Source organism: Silene latifolia, chromosome X (assembly GCF_048544455.1).
Source record: "Silene latifolia isolate original U9 population chromosome X, ASM4854445v1, whole genome shotgun sequence".
Classification (NCBI taxonomy): domain Eukaryota; kingdom Viridiplantae; phylum Streptophyta; class Magnoliopsida; order Caryophyllales; family Caryophyllaceae; genus Silene; species Silene latifolia.
This window is the reverse complement of record NC_133537.1, coordinates 220,741,467-220,761,835: the sequence shown is the minus strand read 5'-3', so window position 1 is coordinate 220,761,835 and position 20,369 is coordinate 220,741,467. Positions and strand designations below refer to the sequence as shown.

Below are 20,369 nucleotides of genomic sequence, written 5' to 3'. Positions count from 1 at the left end.
CACAATTTCCCTCTTTGACCCATGTAGAGGAAGTGTGTTCCCTTGACACTTATGGGAGTGGAGGTAAAACTTTGAAAGAAGAGGTTGATGAATTTGAACTTGCTATCTTTGGAGAATTGAGAGGCCAAGAGGAAGACTATGATGTTGGCATCTTTGATCATAGTTTGGAAGAAATTGAAGCTCTCTTCTTTGGAAATGGTTCAAGTTCTAAGGAGGGTCAAGAAGAAAGTGAAGAAAATGAAAGCATGAATGACCTCAATAGTGAGAAGTTGACTCCTCCACATCTTATCCTTCAACTATCCCCTCATCAAAGAAATGAAAACTCTCCTTCTACTATTGAAGGATTGATGAATCAATGCTCCATCATCATAGAATTTGAAAGAGATGGTAAAGAGTGGAAGCCTCCGGGTGAATATGGGCAATACTTCATACCTTGTATTGACAAGAATCATGGGCTTGTTGGTTTGAAGCATTGTAAGAAGCCAAGTGCCAAGGGCAAAACAAATGGGAGAGTGTTTGGCAAGTTATATTCCAAGCCAAGATGGGTGAACTACGTTTTGACATCGCCAATCTCCTATTTATGCTTACATGAAGCCCATTCAAAAGCCTTTGACCGGTTGTTGAGAGCATTAAGCAACATGGACAACATCAATAATCATGGCAAGACGGAATGAGTTTGTTGGAGTCCTCCCTCAAACCACCATTTGTAAGATATCCTTTCCTTTCACTTTGCATTACATTTCCACTTGCATTTAGTTATGTACATATATATTTAGCTTGCATTTGTATTATATTTCATATTGCATTTGCATTAGTTAATTCATTTAAATTAGTTTGCATTGTAATATATCTCACATGATTCATGTAGTTAGTTGCATATAGACTAAAATTCATGCATAGTCACTAATGACCAATCCTATTCTTTTCTACACTAGAAATAGTGTTTAAATCGGTTTGGGGAGGTTTGATCATAAGTGACCATAGTTTAAATCATGCATCATTTAGTCTAGTGTAGATTGCATTCATTTGTTATATATCTCATATAGAATTGCATTTAATTAGAGCATGCATTCATTCATATCATATTGCATTTGTAATTTATTTCAAAAAAAAAAAAAAAAAAAAAAAAAAAAAAGTCAAAAAAAAATCAAAAATCCAAAAACATGTATTTCTTTTTCATTCCTACTCCTACATGTACATTGAGGACAATGTCCAAAATAAAGTGGGGGATGGGAATTTATATTCCAAAAATGCATAAAAATTGAAAAATTTCGAAAAATCACAAAAATATGTCTTTTAATTTCATAAAAACAAAAACCATAAAAATTTGAAAAATTGAAAAATCCAAAAACAAGTTCATTTCCTTTGTAGTTTAGACTTGTATATATTGTCTTGTATATATTGTGTTTGTTCATCCTTGTTCACATTGATTGACTACGCCACATCCGAGACATGAGGATATTGAAGACCGCATGGTATGATCTTTCCAATCTCCTTTTTCCTCTTTATGTTAATGACTATGTGGCTTTATTTTAATTGATGCGGTATAACAATGTGAATTCAGGACATGCATTTAGTTTATTTGGCATATTAGTTGGTAGAATCATTTGCATTAGGATGTATAAATGTTAGTTGCATCATGGCATGTAGTTTGCATGTTAGAAAAATTTTGTGAAACCGTCTACTTGGGAAGCTTGACAAGTGTATATAGGCCCTAGTAGATGCTTTTTCTTCTTAAGACTTTGCTTGTTAGAATACTTGTAAAACACCCTAGGATGTGTCATGCTAGTATCCTTTGACCCATGGATTAAGGCCTAGTCAAGAGTACCTTGTGGTGTGATAACTCCTTGGCTACCGTTTATTCCAAGGTGACCCTTGAAACCATGCATCCATCCATCCATCATCCATGTTCTACCACATTTCGTCAACAAAGGGGAATGGGCACAAAAAGAAATCAATTTGAGTTCAATGAAATGAAAAGTGAAAGAAAGTTTGCAAAAATGCATCAAATGAAAAGAGGAGCAAAAATAGAACTCCTAAGCTTCAAATACAAGGCACCCTCGTTACTAATTGGGGTGACTTTGAAAATGTTCAAAAAGAAATGCAAAGAAAAGTTGAAAGTTGTCAAGTGTTGAAATGCCAAAAATCAAAAAGAAATGGCAAAAAGAAAGTGTTCTCAAATGTTATATGCCACAAGAAATTGGGGGGAAAAAGAACAAAAACAAAAGCAAACTCCCAAACGAAACTCAAATATCTATCGATCCCTTTATCCATCGTATCCATTTTTGTGCATGGTAGAGAGGGGACGACCCTTCTTCTTGTCTAGGCAAGAGGGGGAATTCCGCGATCCTCCAGTGTTTCTAACACCATAGGGAGTCTACTCTTGACAAAAGCATTTAACGATTGAGAACAAAGGTACCCTAGCTTGACACAATTTGGAGGTGATTTATTGGTATCCTTCTAGGCTTAGTAGTTTGAAGAAATTGCATCTATGAAGGAGTGTGTACCCTTGAATTGCTTCCCTTGTAGATAATTTCCGCCACTTAGATGAGGAAAGTGGCTATTCTTTTGTAGATGCATCCATTACTTGATTTTGTGTGCTTAATGATTGGATGTGTCGCCATTTTGGCAAGACCCACCTTGCCTTGCAAGGAGGCATCCTACCTCATGGTTGTCTTGTTGTGAGTTGAAGGGGCGGAGTGAGACCCGCTAATTGTCTCATATCGGCTATGTTATTAGGTTAGTTTAAATAAAGGTCTAGTTTTTGTCACCTCTTTACTCGGGACGAGTAAAGGTTCGGTTTGGGGATATTTGATGTGAACATTATTTGCGCACATTTAGTCCCCTAATTGAGCCTATTTTGCATACTATTATAACATTCTATGGCCATTTTATCCGTCAAAACCTTCCTATTTGCTTTTCTATCGCATTTCATGTGTTTTGTAGAAAAGGAGATAATAAGGCAGAAATTCCCGTCTTTCGTGCATATTTGGAAGCTTATTGATGATATTAGATGGACTAGTATGAAGAGGAGGCAAGAATGATGACCAATGATGTAGGAATAAAGAGTATAAAGAAGGGTCATAAGGTTTAAAGCAAGGAGGAAAAGCAAGGAAGCCATTCATGAAGAAAATTGCTCGGAACGCAAACCAAGGGTTGCTCCTTTGGCTCTGAAAATATGCTAGATGGAACGGCGTCGAAAAAATAAGCGATCTAGGCTTTTGAATCACTCCAATAGGAGTCCGGATGAGAAAATGACGTCCGTTTTACAATCCGAGCTCAAACAAAGAAGCTGTTCAGGAATCCGCCCGTCTTCGCAGGAATCCGCCCGTCTTCCCCCAAGACGCCCGTCTTCGCAGGAATCCGCCCGTCTTCCCCCAAGACGCCCGTCTTCTCTACAATCCGCCCGTCTTGTGGCTGGGAAAAACAAGAAATTCCGCTGGAAGACAATCCGGCCGGATTCCCTACAATCCGCTCGGATTGCCCCACCAGAATCCGCCCGGATTCTCATGAATCCGCTCGGATTCCTTGACCAGAATCCGGCCGTCCCGACTCCCAGCCGCACGGATCACAGCACAGCACAGTTTCGTTCTTCAAGCTACGAAATGGAGAAGCCCTTCTCTCGGATAATCCCGGAGGCTCCTTGCTCAACTTAAAAAGTGTAATTACTAGTTTAGCCCTTAGTTAACCCTAATGCATCCTCCCTAATTTTCACTATAAATACTCCATCTTTGTAATTAATCAAGCATGAGTTTTTAGCTAGAAAAATCCTTCTTTAGATTAGATTAGGAGTAGATTAGAATAGATTACTCTTTAATCTTTCCACAAATTACACATTAATCTCTCCTTAATTATTATTCAAGTTTATTATTCAAGTTTATTATTGGGTAATTGAAGATTATTGGGTTATTATTGGGAGATTGACAACCTTCCATCAATCAATCAAGTCTCTTCTATTATTCTTTGCTTTATTATTTGGATCATCTAAAGTTGGTATAATTCTTTTACCCTTTTACTCTTTATTGTTTATTTCTTCATTCCATTATCATGTTTATACTTGTTGTGATGATTGACACCATTAATGACATGTTTTCCATGATAATGAGTGAGTAGTCTCTTGCTAGGATTAGTGGGTAATTAGGGGAAACCAACATGGGATTAATTCATGCTTAATCTAATATGTTCACATGATTAAATTGCTTGCTTGTTGTGATGTCAACTTTATGCACATGTTATGTTTGATGAAATGCTAAGCCTATGAATCCTTGCATTTACAACAATCTCTTATCTACTCAACTTGACTTGTAAGATATAAACCAACTCGAGTCTTGTTAGACCATGCATAGAAGTTGATTAGGAGGAAAGTAAGTCGACTTGTAGGTGTTGTACAATCTAATCGATTCGGCTCCGGGACCCAACCCTTCTTAAGAACCGTAAGATATAACCCAACTCGGTTCCTCCACAACATTAATCGCTTGCAACCTTGTAAACATGTTTGTATGATCAACACCATGAATCCCCTATGACCCCATGATATCCTAGCACTTTTAACCATTTGTTTACATCCTTCCTTTTATTGTTTGTTTTATTATATTGCTTGCATTAGTTTAGACACAACTACAAACCTAACCAAATTGTGACACTAGCATAAATTGAGATAGATAGACTTAGGACCCAAAGCACACCGTCCCATGGATCGACCTCGACTTACCACTAACTAGTTGTTTGTTGAGTATTATAAATGTGTTTGATTGGTTGAGTGACGACATCGACCGGATCAATTGTCCCTCTACCTCACGAATTCAGTTCCATCCGTGGGTATTTCATAACCCGTGTCATTTACTCTTCATTCCTTTGGTCTTCATTGTGGGGGCACTACGAAGGCTTGGATAGCCTAGGTAATTGCTATCCCCACACTATGTCAAAACACTAAACATCAATAAACATATAAGTCCCTCCCTCACTTTCTCTCGAAATGATGAAAATTTTGATCAAGGCATAAAAATACAAATCCAAAATTGACAAAAATGCAATACAATAAGTAAAGTGCAAGTTAAGGGGTTAGAATATTTACAAATGGTGGTTTTGGGAGGACTCCACGAAACTCTCATCCATAAATGAGATGTCAAGGGGGCATAGCCAAGGTGTTGTTGATGTTGCTTAACACCTTGAAGAAGTAGTCGAAAGCTTGTTCATTGTTATGATAAAGATCCTCAATAGACCTTTGCACATGTTGTTCTTCATTGTGGTCTTGGGTCGTAGCATTACCAATATAGGGATTGAATATCCCTTCAAACTCATAATCCTAAAGACCGCATACTTAGTCTACTTGTTCCCCAATAATATCACGAGTTGACAAGAGCAACTCTTCTTCCTTCTTGTCATCATGGCCAATGAGGCCTTCCTCTTCTCTTGTCATGAGTGGTGGTGAGCTATTCAAGCTCTCATTCTTGTTGAAACATTCTTGCTCTTTGGATGGAGCATCTTGGAGATTACCCATTTTCTTCTCCCATGTGGGTGGTGATTCTTTACCCATAGGTTGTTCTTTGCATTGAGATGCCAACTTCTTCCTATCACTTTCTCGGTTATAATGATCAACCATGAAACATGGCTCATGTAGTCGGGGAGCTCTAATTGTCTTGTCAAGATTAAAAGTGATCGTTTCATCTCCCACTTCAAGGGTGAGCTCTCCATGTTTCACGTCAATCACCACTCACGCGGTGTATAAGAAAGGTCTTCCTAAAATGATAGGAATGTTGGAGTCTTCCTCCTTATAAACAATAACAAAGTCCACCGGGATAAAGAACTTGCCAATTCTTACCGACACATCTTACCATACCTCTAAAGGTGTCTTCGTTGATCGATCCGCCATTTGAAGTGTGATATTAGTGCACTTAAGCTCTCCCATTCCTAGTCTCTTGCACATCGACAATGGCATGACACTCACACTTGCCCCAAGGTCACATAGAGCTTTGTTGATTGTGGTGTCGCCAATGGTACATGGAATTGAGAAGCTTCCCGGATCCTTTAGTTGTGGAGGTGACTTCTTTGTAGGATGGCACTACACACCTTAGTGAATGAAATAGTCTCAAGCTTCCGGGTCGATTTCTTCTTCGTAAGAATATCTTTCATGTATTTCGCATAGGCCGGAACATGATTGATTAATTCCGTAAATGGAATTGAGACTTCCAAGTTCTTCACAATATCCATAAACTTCCCAAGTTATTCATCAAACTTAGGCTTAGCTTGAGGATATGGAAATAGAAGTCGAATCACAATAGGCTCGTTCTCTTTAGCCTTCTCTTCATTCTCCTTTGAAACTTCTTGAATGGTGGTGGGTTCTTTTTCTTTCTTAGAGTCTTCAACTCTTTCCTTGTCACTAGCATTCATAACATCTTCATCAATGGGCCTCTTCGGCCATTCATACCTTGTACCACTCCTTAAATGGATGGCACTCACCGATTCCTGTCTTGGGGGATTACCTTGAGGTGGCAATTGCCCCTTTTGTCTTTGTGAACTTGAAGATGCTAATTGAGACATTTGGGTCTCCAACATCTTTGTGTGAGCTAGTATGTTGTTAATGGTGATGTCTTTTGCTTGGCTATCCTTTTGCATTTGAGTGAAAAATTCTTGTTGGGTCTTTTGCATTTGGAGGACCGCTTTTTGAACATCAAAACCTTGGTCATTTGTTTGATTGTATGGAGGTTGATTTTGATAACATTCGTTTTGATTGTAAAAGGGTCTTTGAGCTTGCTTTCTCATTGGAGGTGGGGTGTATGTTGTTTGAGGGTTTTGAACATTTTGGCTTTTGTATGATAGGTTGGGGTGGAATTTGGTGTTTTCATTGTAATAGTTGGAATAAGGGGTACCACTCTTGTATGCTTGGAAAGTATTCACTTGTTCCCTTACATTCACTTTGGTCATGTCCAAAAGTTCCACAACTGTCACATACTCCACTTGGAATTGATGAAGATGCCACCATGGAATTAACATATTGCTTAGGTGATTTGGAGGCCTCTTCAAGTTTAGTCATAGCCTTCTCAAACTTCAAATTAATGGTGTCAATATGAGCACTATGTTGAGCACCCAATTGAGTAATAGAGTCCACATCATGCTTTCCTCCTCTCGTAGCCTTCCGAGGTCTACCATATTGTGAGTTATGGACCGCCATTTCCTCAATCTTGTTCCATGTTTGATTATCATCAACTTATGTAAACATACCATTTGATCCCATATTGAGAATGTCTCGGGAGTCTTCATATAGATCGTTCCAAAATTGTTGTACAAGGAACCACTGGCTAAGTCCATTGTGTGGACAAGATCGACAAGTATCCTTGAATCTCTCCCATGCTTCACACAAAGATTCCTCATCCCTTTGTTTCAACCCGGTGATTTGGGCTCTTAACATGTTAGTCTTCTCCGGAGGATAGAATTTCTTGTAGAAAGCAAGTGCCAATTTCTTCCAAGAGTCAATACCAAGAGTAGCCTTATCTAGGCTCTTTAACCATTATTTCGCCGAACCAATCAAAGAGAAAGGAAATAAGACCCATCGAATTTGGTCTTGAGTCACTCCAGTTTGAGAAATCGCATTACAATAGTCACAAAAAGTCTCCATATGAGAATGAGGGTCTTCACTAGGCATCCCCCCAAATTGACTTCTGTCAACTAATTGTACTAATGCGAATTTTGCAATGAAATTACCGGTTAAGTGTTGTGGTGTAGGTGTACCATTTGGTAGGTTCTCCTCGGTTGGTACGGAATGTGATGAAAATTTAGGCATTGTGGGTTGATTTTGTGGTTGGTTTTGTGTTGGATTATGCTCTCCTTCTCTTGCAAAAGGGTTGATGAACTCAATGTTATTTAGTTGAATGTCCACAATCTCACCAATACCTCGCAAAGTATTTCTAGCAAGTCTTCTATTGTTGGTCAAAGTTCTTTCAATTTCAAAATCAATGGGTAACAAGTTACCTTGTGATCTCCTAGACATGCAAAATATCAAACAACTTGAAAACAATTAGAACAAACCTTGAGGAGTTTGACTTCCCCAAGGTAAAGAAAGACAAATCTAAAAACAATCAAAGAAGATCAAATCAAGTTAACACCGTCCCCGGCAACGGCGCCATTTTTGGTCGGTGTCGATTTTGTTACTCGTCGTCAAAAGTTACCTAGACCAAAACAATATTTATAACTTCACAAACTACTCTACTCTTAGTAAAGAAGTAAGTAAAGGTCGGATCTCAAGGGACGGGTATTGACGTAGGATTTTTGATTGCAAATGGTTGTGTCTAAGGGTGTCACAATTTAGGTTCAGGTAGGAGATCAACTAAACTAATCAACAATATAAAAGCAAAGCAATGAAAACAAGCAAGATGATTAAAATGAGTTGTGAACAATTGATTAAAAGAACTAGGGTGTCATGGGTTCATAGGGGATTCATGGGATTTGATCATACAAACATGTTCTCTACTAGATACAAGCACTTATTGTTGTGATGGGATCGAGTTGGTTTATGTCTTACAATCCCTAAGAAGGTTTGGGTCTCGGAGCCAAATCGATTAGATTGTACAACACCTACAAGTCGACTTAATCCTTCCTATCCAACTATATGCATGGTCTAATGAGACTCGAGTTGGTTTATGTCTTACAAGTTTCACTTAAAAGGTAAGTGATGGGTAAAAAATGCAAGGATTCATAGGCTCGCATTTCATCAAACATAACATGTTCATAAGTTGGAATCACAAGAAGCAAGCAAATTAATTATGAAAACATATTAGATTAAGCATGAATTAATCCCCATGTTGGTTTCCCCTAATTCCCCATTAACCCTAGTTAAGGAAACTACTACCTCATTATCAAGTTTAACATGCTAACAAGCTAAGGTTGTCAATCATACAAGGCAAAACATGATGAACAAATGAAGATAATTAACAATAATTAAAAAGGATTAAGAGAGAATTATACCTATAAGGATGATTCCAAATAATAAAGAAAAGAATAATAGAAGTACTTGATGATTGATGGAAGGTTGTCAATCCTCCAAATAAACCCCAAATAATCTTCTAATTACCCAAAATAAATGATGAACAATAGAGAAATTAAGAAAAGATTAAGATCCTATTAAGATGATATGCTAATCTAGGTAGTACAATGGGATATTTATACTAGAGATTAGGTACAAGGATTAGGTTTACTAAGGGCTTAAATGACTATTAAGACCCTTAATAAAATTTGAGGAAGTGCTCCTCTCCAAGGAGATACTCATCTCCGTTTTGGTAGTCTCCAAGAAATCTGCTCGTCCCGAGCGTCTAGGCAGTAGGCACGGTGGGTTCTACAAGCGAATCCGAGCGGATCAGAGGAGAGACGCTCGGTTTTATTGGTCTCAAGACGAGCGTCTTGGCATCGGGACGCTCGGATTGGTGGGCACGGAGACGCTCGTCCTGGGCAGGGAGACGCTCGGACACTGGGTCAGCACTTCTCTTTTCTTCTTTCCTCAACAATCCTCGGGGATCTTGTTTGGGATGCAAGGATCCTTTCATCATTGCCCAATATACTTTATTATCTACATAGGCCTTCTAGTATCATCTTCCCTTTGATGCTTGGTCATTGAATTCGATCAATTTAGCTCCATTTTGCCATAAAAATGCAAGGTTTGCACTCCTTTCCTACCAAGGGAACAAAACCTCAAAGAATATGCAAAACGTGAAACTAAAGAAATTAAATGACCCAATTATGCACTAAAAAGCATAGGAACGAGGCTAATTTAGGGACTAAATATGCTTAAATATGAGTCACATCATTGGACAGGAAGACGCTCGGATCCTATGGCTGAAAGACGACCGTCTTGGCTGGGAGACGCTCGGATGGTGGTGGTTGGAAACGCTCGGATCGTCTGTGATCCGCTCGGATCCCACGGCAAACTGCTTCTCTTCTTTTCTTCCTTCATAATCCGCGAGGATCATTTCGGGGATGCAAGGATCCTTTCGTCATTACCCATTTTACATTATTATCTACATACGCCTTCTAGTATCGTCTTCTCTTTGATGCTTGGTCATTAGACGCGATCAATTTAGCTCCATTTCGCCATGCAAATGCAAGGATAGCACTCCTTTCCTACCAAGGGGACAAAACCTCAAAGAATATGCAAAATGGGAAACTAAAGATAGTAAATGACCCAATTATGCACTATAAAGCATATGAACGAGGTTAATTCGGGGACTAAATGTGCTCAAATATGAGCCACATCAAACATCCCCAAACCGAACCTTTGCTCGTCCCGAGTAAAGAGGTGACAAAAACTAGGACCCTTATTTAAACTAACATACTAATATAGCCGATGCGAGACAATTAACGGGTCTCACTCCGCCCCTTGAACTCACAACAAGACAACCTTGAGGTAGGATGCCTTCTTGCAAAGCAAGGTGGGGCTTGCCAAAATGGCGACACATCTAAGCATTAAAGCACAAAAACAAGTAATGGATGCATCTACAAAAATGAATAGCCACTTTCCTCATCTCAGTGGCGGAAATCATCTATAAGGGAAGCAATCTAAGGGTACACACTCCATTATAGATATGGTTTCTTCAAATTACTAAGCCTAGAAGGATACCAATAAATCACCTCCAAGTTGTGTCAAGCTAGGGTACCTTTGTCCTCAATTGTTAAATGCTTTCGTCAAGAGTAGACTCCCTATGGTGTTAGAAACATTGGAGGATCGCGGAATTCCCCTTCTTGCCTAGGCAAGAAGAAGGGTCGTCCCCTCTCTACCATGCACAAAAGTGGATTCGATGGATAATGGGTTCATTTGTGTTTGAGTTTCATATGGGAGTTTGCTTTTGTTGCTTTTTCCCCCCCCCCCCCCATTTCTTGTGGCATTTGACATTTTGAGAACATTTCTTTGCCATTTCTTTTGATGTTTGGCATTTCAACAGTTGACAATTTCAACTTTTTCTTGTATTTTCTTTTGAACATTTTCAAAGTCACCCCATTTATATTGAGGGTGCTTATATTTGAAGCATAGGAGTTTTCATTTTTGTTACTCCTCTTTTCTTCTGATGCAATTGCAAACTTTTGACATATAATTTCAATTCTTGAACTCAAATTTTGAACAATTTTTGTGCCCATTCCCCTTTTTGATGAAAACATGTGGTAGAACATGGATGATGGTTGCATGGTTTCAAGGGTCACCTTGGAATAAACGGTAGCCAAGGAGTTATCACACCACAAGGTACTCCTGAATAGGCCTTAATCCATGGGTCAAAGGATACTAGCATGACACATCCTAGGGTGTTTTACAAATATTCTAACAAGCAAAGTCTTAAGAAGAAAAAGTATCTACAAGGCCTTATATACACTTGTCAAGCTTCCCAAATAGATGCTTTCACAAAATTTTCCTAAATGCAACTATATGCCATGATACAACTAACATATATACAACCTAATGCATATGCTTCTACCAACTAGTATGCCAAATAATCTAAATGAAGTCCTAAATTCACATTGTTTATACCGCATCAATCAAAATAAAGCCACGTAGTCATGAACATAATGAGGAAAAAGGAGATTGGAAAGATCATACCATGCGGTCTTCATTATCCTCATGTCTCGGATGTGGCGTAGTCGATCAATTTGAAAAAGGGTAGACAAACAGAATATATACAAACACATTATATATACAAGACTACACTATAAATGAAATGAACATGTTTTTGGGTTTTTTCAATTTTTCAAATTTTATGGTTTTTATGCTTTATGGAATAAAAAGACATGTTTTTGTATTTTCAAAATTTTTCAATTTTTATCATTTTTGTTTGAAAGTCATGGTAGAATTTCTCATCCCCACACTAGTATGGGCATTGTCCTCAATGACCAATACGATGGGAAATTATACAAGCTATATGAAAATGCATGATTTCTACACTAAATGCAAACTATATGACATATAAACAAGTGATGCAAACTACACTACACTATATGATGCATGAATTTTTGTTTGGTTGGAGAGCATAATTTGAATTAACTTCCAATGCTTATGCTTGAACTTCCTCAAACCAAATGAGACACTATTACTAATGTCAAAAATGGGAAAGTTCATGCACAAGAATGCTATGCATAAAACTAATTTTGTTATTTTGGATTTTACATGGTGGGAACAATAAAAGACACCTTAATGGGACCGAGGTGGGAGTCCTTTGAGTGTTGCTAGGACTCAAACACATGATCAAGATAAAAAAATTAAAAAAAAAAGAAATGAACAAAGCTAAAGGAGGTGTAAGAAACTCACAATGGATTGTGGCATCCTCCAAAAAGCTTGCTAATCCTCAGTTGTCGCCCATGGCGACATCACTTCCATCGTCATCGTCATCATCATCAACTTCCTCACCAGTATCATCATCATCTACCTTCATAGACCCGGAGGCTTCACCATCATCACTTGAACTTTGATCCTCTTCTTCCTCATTTTCCTCTTCTTCTTCAACTTCTTCAACTTGTTCACTCTCAACAACAATCTCCTCACCACCCATGCTAGCATCCCTATGAGCATTAGGAAAGAACACTTCCCTATCCGCCTAACTAGGCAAAGGACATGATGGGTCAAGCAGTCCTTGCCTAGCTAGGTGTAAGAGGGGCGGATATTGAGCTCTATAGGCATTGACTCAGTCTTCATAAGCTTGCTTATGCATGTGTTGCATTAATTGAGTCAAGTAATCGTTACCTACCGCAACACCTTCGGGTCGGAATTCTTGGTAGGTGAACGGGTAGGATGGAGTCACAATAGCGGAAGAGGAGGATTCGTCATTGAATTCCCTTTGTTGTTGTATGATCATCTCGGCTTCACGGGAGAGTGGAAGAAGATAGTTTGTGCTTCAGACATTGAGTCGGCAAATCTTGTTTGGTAGAATAAAGGACTTGGCATCTTTTGTAAGCCACTCAAATTAGTTGTCAAGGTTGTCATTCTTGACCCAATGGAATTTGTGAACCATAGCTGCTAGATCAATGAGGTGGCCTCCCTTAACCATCTTGTAAGTCCCATCTTTGTTGAAATCCCGATTGAAGTGCTTTGCCAACCATGTTACCAATCCCTCATTTACTATAAAGGCCGCACCTTCTTTGCCATGGTCGATTTTAAGCCACCTTTAGATTAAGAGTTGAAGAATATTGTATTTCTTGGTGAACTTCTTATCGACATTCAAGGTTGACTCAAGATAGATGAAATCAAGTTCGGTGAAATGATTAGTCCCCTTCCTAGCAATAAGAGTATTTCCCACAACCTTGTGCCACACCCTTATGCCCGGATGGTGAACATAAAGGGCACGACACTCATGGTATGATTCGAAGTTTCTTCCGGTGATAGCTTACCACAAAGGGGCGGGATCATATTTTGAAGGTTTCTTCACATAAGTCGAGTCAGTATCAAGACCGAACACCTTGCCAAACTCATTAAAGGACATCTTTCTATCCACATTCTCAAGGCGGAATTCAATATTCCTTCGAGTCTCCACCTTTGTGACTTTCAATAAACTTAGAAATTCTAAGGTGAGGGAGGGGTAGGTCAATTCTTGCATATCAAATAATGTAAGCAACCCCATAGACTTAAAGAATTTCTTGGTTCTTTCAAGGACACCCAATTAGGTCAAAGCATCTTGGCAAATAAACTTGGCGGGCAAAATCGATTTCCTAGCAAGAGACATAAATTTTTTCCTATGAGAATCGGATGTGAAAGTTACCTCCGGATATTCATGTAATTGCTCAATAACCGGGATAGGAGTAGTAGCTTCCACCATAGGAAGAGGAGTTTCTTGAATTTCCACTCTTGGTTGTTGAACCACCAAAGCTTTGGAAGCTTGAAGAGCTTGTTGCCTCTTTGAAAGATTTGATTTTGTAGGTGCCTTGTTTTCACCTTTAGTCCTAGCCATTGTTCTTCTCCTTGTATGTATCAACAACCAATGATTTGCTTGAATTCTTCTAGTATCCTCAAGTTTCAATGAATCCCAAATCGATTTAGGATTTTCGAAATTTGCTTATAACCCTAGAAAATCGATTCAATTTTTGAGGAGTTGGACGTTTGAATGGCTTTTTGTTGATAAAGGAGTGATTTGATTGAGTTTTGAGGAAATTTGGGTTTGATTTTGGTGAATTTGGTTGAGGAAATTGAGTTTTATTGATGGAGGGATTGAGGGTTTTGAATGTGTGTTTATGTTTTGAATAGAATGAAATGAAATAGGAAAGGGGGTTAAAATCCTGTGTTTCTGCAATTCAGCAGTAGGAGACGAGCGGCTTAGGCACGGGACGCTCGGATTGTAGTTTAGTCAGCATTATAAAATGAAACCCGTGTTGAGACGAGCGTCTTCAGGAGGAGACAAGCGGATTCTGGCATGAGACGAGCGGATTGTTCTGGGGACGCTCGGATTCATAGTCAGAGTAAAATCCCAAATTTTGATGTAACCAGGACGAGCGGATTCTCACTGAGACGAGCGTCTTTGGACTGAGACGAGCAGATTCTTGAGGAGACGCTCGGATTGTAGTTCAGTACCAAAATTTTCTTTTCAGCTCTATCAAGACGAGCGTCTTACTGTCAGGACGCTCGGATTTCATCCAAGACCAGCGGCTTCCCTCTGCGACACTCGGATCATTCATGTACCTCACGGGTTCAGTTCCAGCCGTGTGTATTTTCATATATCAAGTCATTTCTTCTTCATTCCTTTGGTGTTTATTGTGGGTGCACAAAGAAAGCTCAGATAGCCTAGGCAAATGCTATCCCCACACTAAGTCAAAATACTACACATCAAGAAACATTTGAGTCCCTTCCTCACTTTGTCTCAAAATGATAATATTGATCAAAATGTACAAATGTAATCCAAAATTGACAAAAATGCAATACAAGAATAAAAATGCGAGTTAAGGGGTTAGAATATTTACAAATGGTGGTTTAGGGAGGACTCCACTAAACTCTCACTCTTGAGATTAAATGTCAAGGGGGCATAGCCAAGGTGTTGTTGATGTTGCTCAACACCTTGTAGAAGTAGTCGAAGGATTGTTCATTGTCATTATAAAGAGCTTCAATAGACCTTTGCACATTGTGTTCTTCATGGTGGTTACTTTAGTCAAAATGGTCACCAAAGCCTTGGTCTATAGCATTGCCAATGTAGGGATTGACTAACCCATCGAATTCGTCATCCCATAAACCAAATACTTAACTAGCTTGCTTCCCTATAGTATCATGAGTTGATGGAAACAACTCCTCTTTCTTGTTATCATGGCCAATGAGGCCTTCTTCATTACTTGTCATGAGTGGTGGTAAGCTATTCAAGCTCTCATTGTTGTAATTTCCTTGCTCTTTGGACGGAGCATCTTGAAGATTATCCTCTTTCTTCTTCCATATGGATGGTGATTCTTTACCCATAGTTTTATCTTTGAATTGAGGTGCCAACTTCTTTCTATCACTTTCTCGGCTATAATGATCGATCATGAAACATGGCTCATGTAAGCGGGGAGCTCTCATTGTCTTGTCGAGGTTAAAAGTGATTGTTTTATCTCCCACTTCAAGTGTGAGTTCTCCATGTTCAGATTAATCACCGCTCCCGCGGTATGTTAGAATGGTCTTCTTAAAATGATAGGAATGTTGGAGTCTTCCTCCATGTCAACAATAACAAAGTCCACCGGAATGAAGAACTTGCCAATTCTTACCGGCACGTCCTCCCATACCCTTAAAGGTGTCTTCGTTGATCGATCCGCCGTTTGAAGTGTGATATTAGGGCACTTGAGTTCTCCCATTCCTAGCCTTTTGCACACCGAGTATGGCATGACACTCACACTTGCCCCAAGGTCACATAAAGCTTTGTTGATTGTAATGTCGTCAATGGTACATGGAATAGAGAAAGTTCCAGGATCTTTGAGTTTTGGAGGTGAACTTCCTTGTAGGATGGCACTACTCACCTTAGTGAACGCAATAGTCTCTAGATTCCGGATGGATTTCTTCTTTGTAAGATTATCTTTCATGTATTTCGCATAGGCTGGAACATGATTGATTAATTTCGTGAATGGAATTGAGACTTCCAAGTTCTTCACAATCTCCATGAACTTTCCAAGTTGTTCATCAAACTTAGGCTTAGCTTGACGACATGGAAATGGAAGTCTAATCACAATAGGCTCTTTCTCCTTAGCCTTCTCTTCATTCTTCTTCTTTGAAACTTCTTAAATGGGTTCTTCTTCCTTAGAGTTTTCCACAACTTTTTCCTTGTCACTAGCATTCACAAAATCTTCATCAATGGGCCTCTTCGGCACTTCATACCTTGTACCACTTCTCAAATGGATGGCACTCACCGACTTATGTCTTGGGGGATTACTTTGAGGTGGTAACTGCCCCTTTTGTCTTTGAGAGCTAGAAGATGCTAATTAAGACATTTGTGTCTCCAACATCTTTGTGTGAGCTAGTATGTTGTTGATGGTGATATCTTTTGCTCGGCTATATTTTTGCATTTGAGTGAAAAATTCTTGTTGATTCTTTTGCATTTGGAGGACCGCTTTTTGAACATCAAAGCCTTGGTCATTGGATTGATTGTAAGAGGGTTGATTTTGATAACCTTGGCTTTGGTGAAAGGGTCTTTGAGCTTCATTTCTCATTGGAGGTGGGGTGTATGTTGGTTGAGGATCTTGAACATTTTGGCTTTTGTATGAAAGATTGGGATGGAATTTGGTATTCTCGTTGTAATAGTTGGAATAAGGGGTGCCACTCTTGTATGCTTGGAAAGTATTCACTTGTTCACTTGTTCCCCTACATTCACTTTGGTCATGTCCCAAAGTTCCACAACTCTCACATACTCCACTTGGGATTGATGATGATGCCACCATAGCATTAACATGTTGCTTGGTTGACTTGGAGGCCTCTTCAAGTTTATGTTGGAGTAGTGTCCTCCACAATAAGTACGTTTACGTATTAAATCTCTTAAAAGGAATGTCAGGGATTTATCTTTTTATTTGTCAACTGGTCATCGTTAATCGGTAATGATTGGCTGACTAGAGTTTGACATTACTATCGTGTGACGACGGTGATCAGCTGATCCGTTTAGGTCACATCTATAGGATGACGCCCAAAAGAATGAATTAATTGTTTGTATGAGATACAAGATAATTAATTCCTTGTATTATTTGACTTTTAATTAGTCGCGTAAATGTATTATTTGATGACGGGTTACGAACTCGGGACAAGGAGATTTTTTATTTAATTATGTGATATTTAAATAATAAATTTATAAATTTGAATTTATTAGTTAATTGTTAATTAATAAATTTTATACGATATGTGTATATGTTTTGAGGTGGAATTAATTAGCTATTTAATTTTACAAGAGGTTGTAAAATTAGCTAAGTGGGATAATATTGACACATTATATGTTGATAAAATGGTCTTATGATTACTTAATGGTTAAGTAATCATTGGTAGTTAATTTGTATTATTTAAGTGTTAAATAATTAAATTGATATTTAATTATGTAAGATAATTAAATATAAGACTTATAAGCATTTGTGGGACAAATGTCAAAAACCGAAATGGACCCAATTGAGTCCACTATAACCGGTTTTTTGAGGAGTGAACAAGTGTTCACTAAGTGGATTTTCCACTTCTTTTTGTCTCTCATTTTTGCCTATAAATACCCACCTATTCACACCATTTCATTAGTTGGAAAAATTTGAAGAAAATTTGGTCTTAAATAGGAGGCTTGGCCGGTCCATATACATCACCTAGAGACCAATTTTTCTTCTTATTTTGTTCATCGTGTTCATATTAAAACACATAAAAATACTAACTAGTAATATTATCAAAGTAATAATACCAATTAATACATCAAATATACAAACACTACTATTATCTAGTTAGTAATTTTAGTAGTATTTTGGGTTGAATCTTGGGTGCCACCTTAGGAGATTACCTATCTTTGTAATTTTGGTGTATTTGGAGGATCATCATCATTCATATAGCTCAAGAACTACAAAGGTAGGAGACCTTTGTAGTGCCCTTATTTGCCTTAAACCATTGTAAGGAATTTTTGTCTTAAGATGGTTTTATACCATCTCTTTTATTTTTTACTATGCATGCATATAGATTTAGACCACCTAAAATTAATTTGTAATTTTGATATCATAAGATGAGTATTAATTTTGTCTAAATAACTAACAAGTGGTATCAGAGCATTGTTACATACATGCATGTTGTCTTAAGACGATTTTAGTAATTTATGAGATAAATTAATAAAATTGATATTATGTTACTAAAATTAATTTTATCACATAATATGGTCTTGCATATAAATAATCAGGTCTTAGATTGATATGGGATGAAAATTTGATTTTTGTTATATTTTTCCACTTTTTATAACTTAAAATGGCATAAAATTGAGTAAAAATGCATTAAAATTAATTAAGAGTGAATTAAATTTGGTTGCATGTTAATTTTATGCATATTTATTTAGAAATAACCACATGCATGTTCTATTTATGAGATAAGTAGATAATTTAAATTAATGTGATTAATTTAGGTATTTATTGATTTTTATCTGATAAAAAATTGGTAAATAATGGTTATTTTGTAAATAAATATTTATTTAATATTTGGGCTCGAAATTTTTGAATTTTTAGCTCCTGGAATTTGTTCCAAAATATACACAAACTTTATTTTAACTTATTTCAATTTTTATGGTTTGGTTTAGAATTAAATCGTAAAAATTGTCGTTTTACCGATTAAATTATAAAATCGTTTTAAATAAATTTTAAAACCAAAAATTTTCACTTGCATGTCATTTTTGGTGTAAGACCAGAATGTTCATGTCCTTGAAATTAAATTTTCCATAAATTTTATAATTAAATGGAATTTGTTTTTCATAATAATTGTGAATTGTTATGTATTTTTGTCATAATTTGTGTTTTAATCCCATATTAGTTCAAAATAATTAGTGAGAATAATTATTTTGAAATTAGACCAGATTAGTATCATTAGCATATCTTAAAATTGTTTTAAGAATTTATTATGAATTTTTATTGGTAAAAATTCCGTCAAAGCAAGCTCAAATGATCGTTGTTGGTGAGTTAGACGATTTGGCATGACATATTTTCATAATGCATTTTATTATTCATTTAGATGAATGGTTTTTAGCATTATAATTATGTAATTTTTCCTAATATGGCCATAATGTAAGGGAATATCGACTTGTTTTGAAATTAATTGCGATTTCGTATCGCCTAATTTGTAATTAATTAATAGTTTTATTTTAATTTTATTACAAATTGTATAATAGGATATTGTTATGTAATTTAATTATTAGTAGTTAGATGAATCATCTAAAGACGGAGTTTTCATGAATACGGTGTTTTCGGAAAGGCGTTCCGAAATCCTAAAGAAGGAGGCCATTTTTATGAAGATTCAAGGGACCAAGGAGTTGGTTTCCGAAGTGTAATAATTGAAGTTAATTAGATTAACTACTTGGCCATATTAGGACATGTTTTTTTTTTTAAATTTTTATACGCATTCATGCCAAATCGTCACTACATGTTTTATTTTGTTGTTATCATATTAATCGTCTACTATTCACCAATTTTGTTCACTTAATAGTGATAGGCAATCAAATTGATAAGATCTCTCACATTTGTTTAAAATTGAGATTAAGCCTTACCAAATAATAGCACGTATGAATCCCTTCTTCATTAGAGGTAGGTTCGGATCACTGAGGTACACTCTTTTTACGTTGGGTAAGTAGGATAATAAAAGTTATTACGCGTGAAAATTGGTTGTAATCAACGGAATAAATATGGGTTGAATCGGTCCACCGTGCCCATATTTATTTCTGGGGGTAAAAGATAGATTTTAAGAAAATCCGTCAACCAAGAATTCTAGTAGTAGAATCAGTCAAGATGTTGACTCACCAAATTTATATAAATATGGGTTGAATCGGTCCACCGTGCCCGTGTTTATATAAAATTGGATCTTGGAATCATTTATAAAATTCAGTGGGAGATCATTATATAAATGGGAACTTGTTAAAAAGGTTTCACAAGTTAAAATATTTAAGACGATAAATGTTAATCTTTCCTTTTATTTCCTTTGTAGTAATCACGATGGCTTCAACTAATCAAACCGTCACTATAGCTAGAGATTCATAGCTACGTTCTTTTATGGACAAATATGTTTTAAAAGCCGGCGCTAGTAATTTTAAAGATTGGGAAGAACAACTACAACTAGCTGCTGCAGGTGATGGCAAACACTACTACAAATCCAGGCAACTACACCGCCCCTTAAACAACGCTTATTCACGAAAATCACAATAGACGTTGTAGAATGTATGGCGCGAATTTTACTAAAATTAATTACAACGGGTATG

General features: G+C 37.2%; 1 non-coding gene across 1 annotated transcript; it reads left to right on the top strand.

Annotated features, from left to right (window-relative positions):
• Positions 1 to 7,301: 7,301 nt before the first annotated feature.
• Positions 7,302 to 7,408, top strand: LOC141625298 (small nucleolar RNA R71). Its single transcript, XR_012535086.1, has one exon. It is a non-coding gene; the product is annotated as a small nucleolar RNA R71 (small nucleolar RNA).
• The last annotated feature ends 12,961 nt before the right edge of the window (positions 7,409 to 20,369 follow it).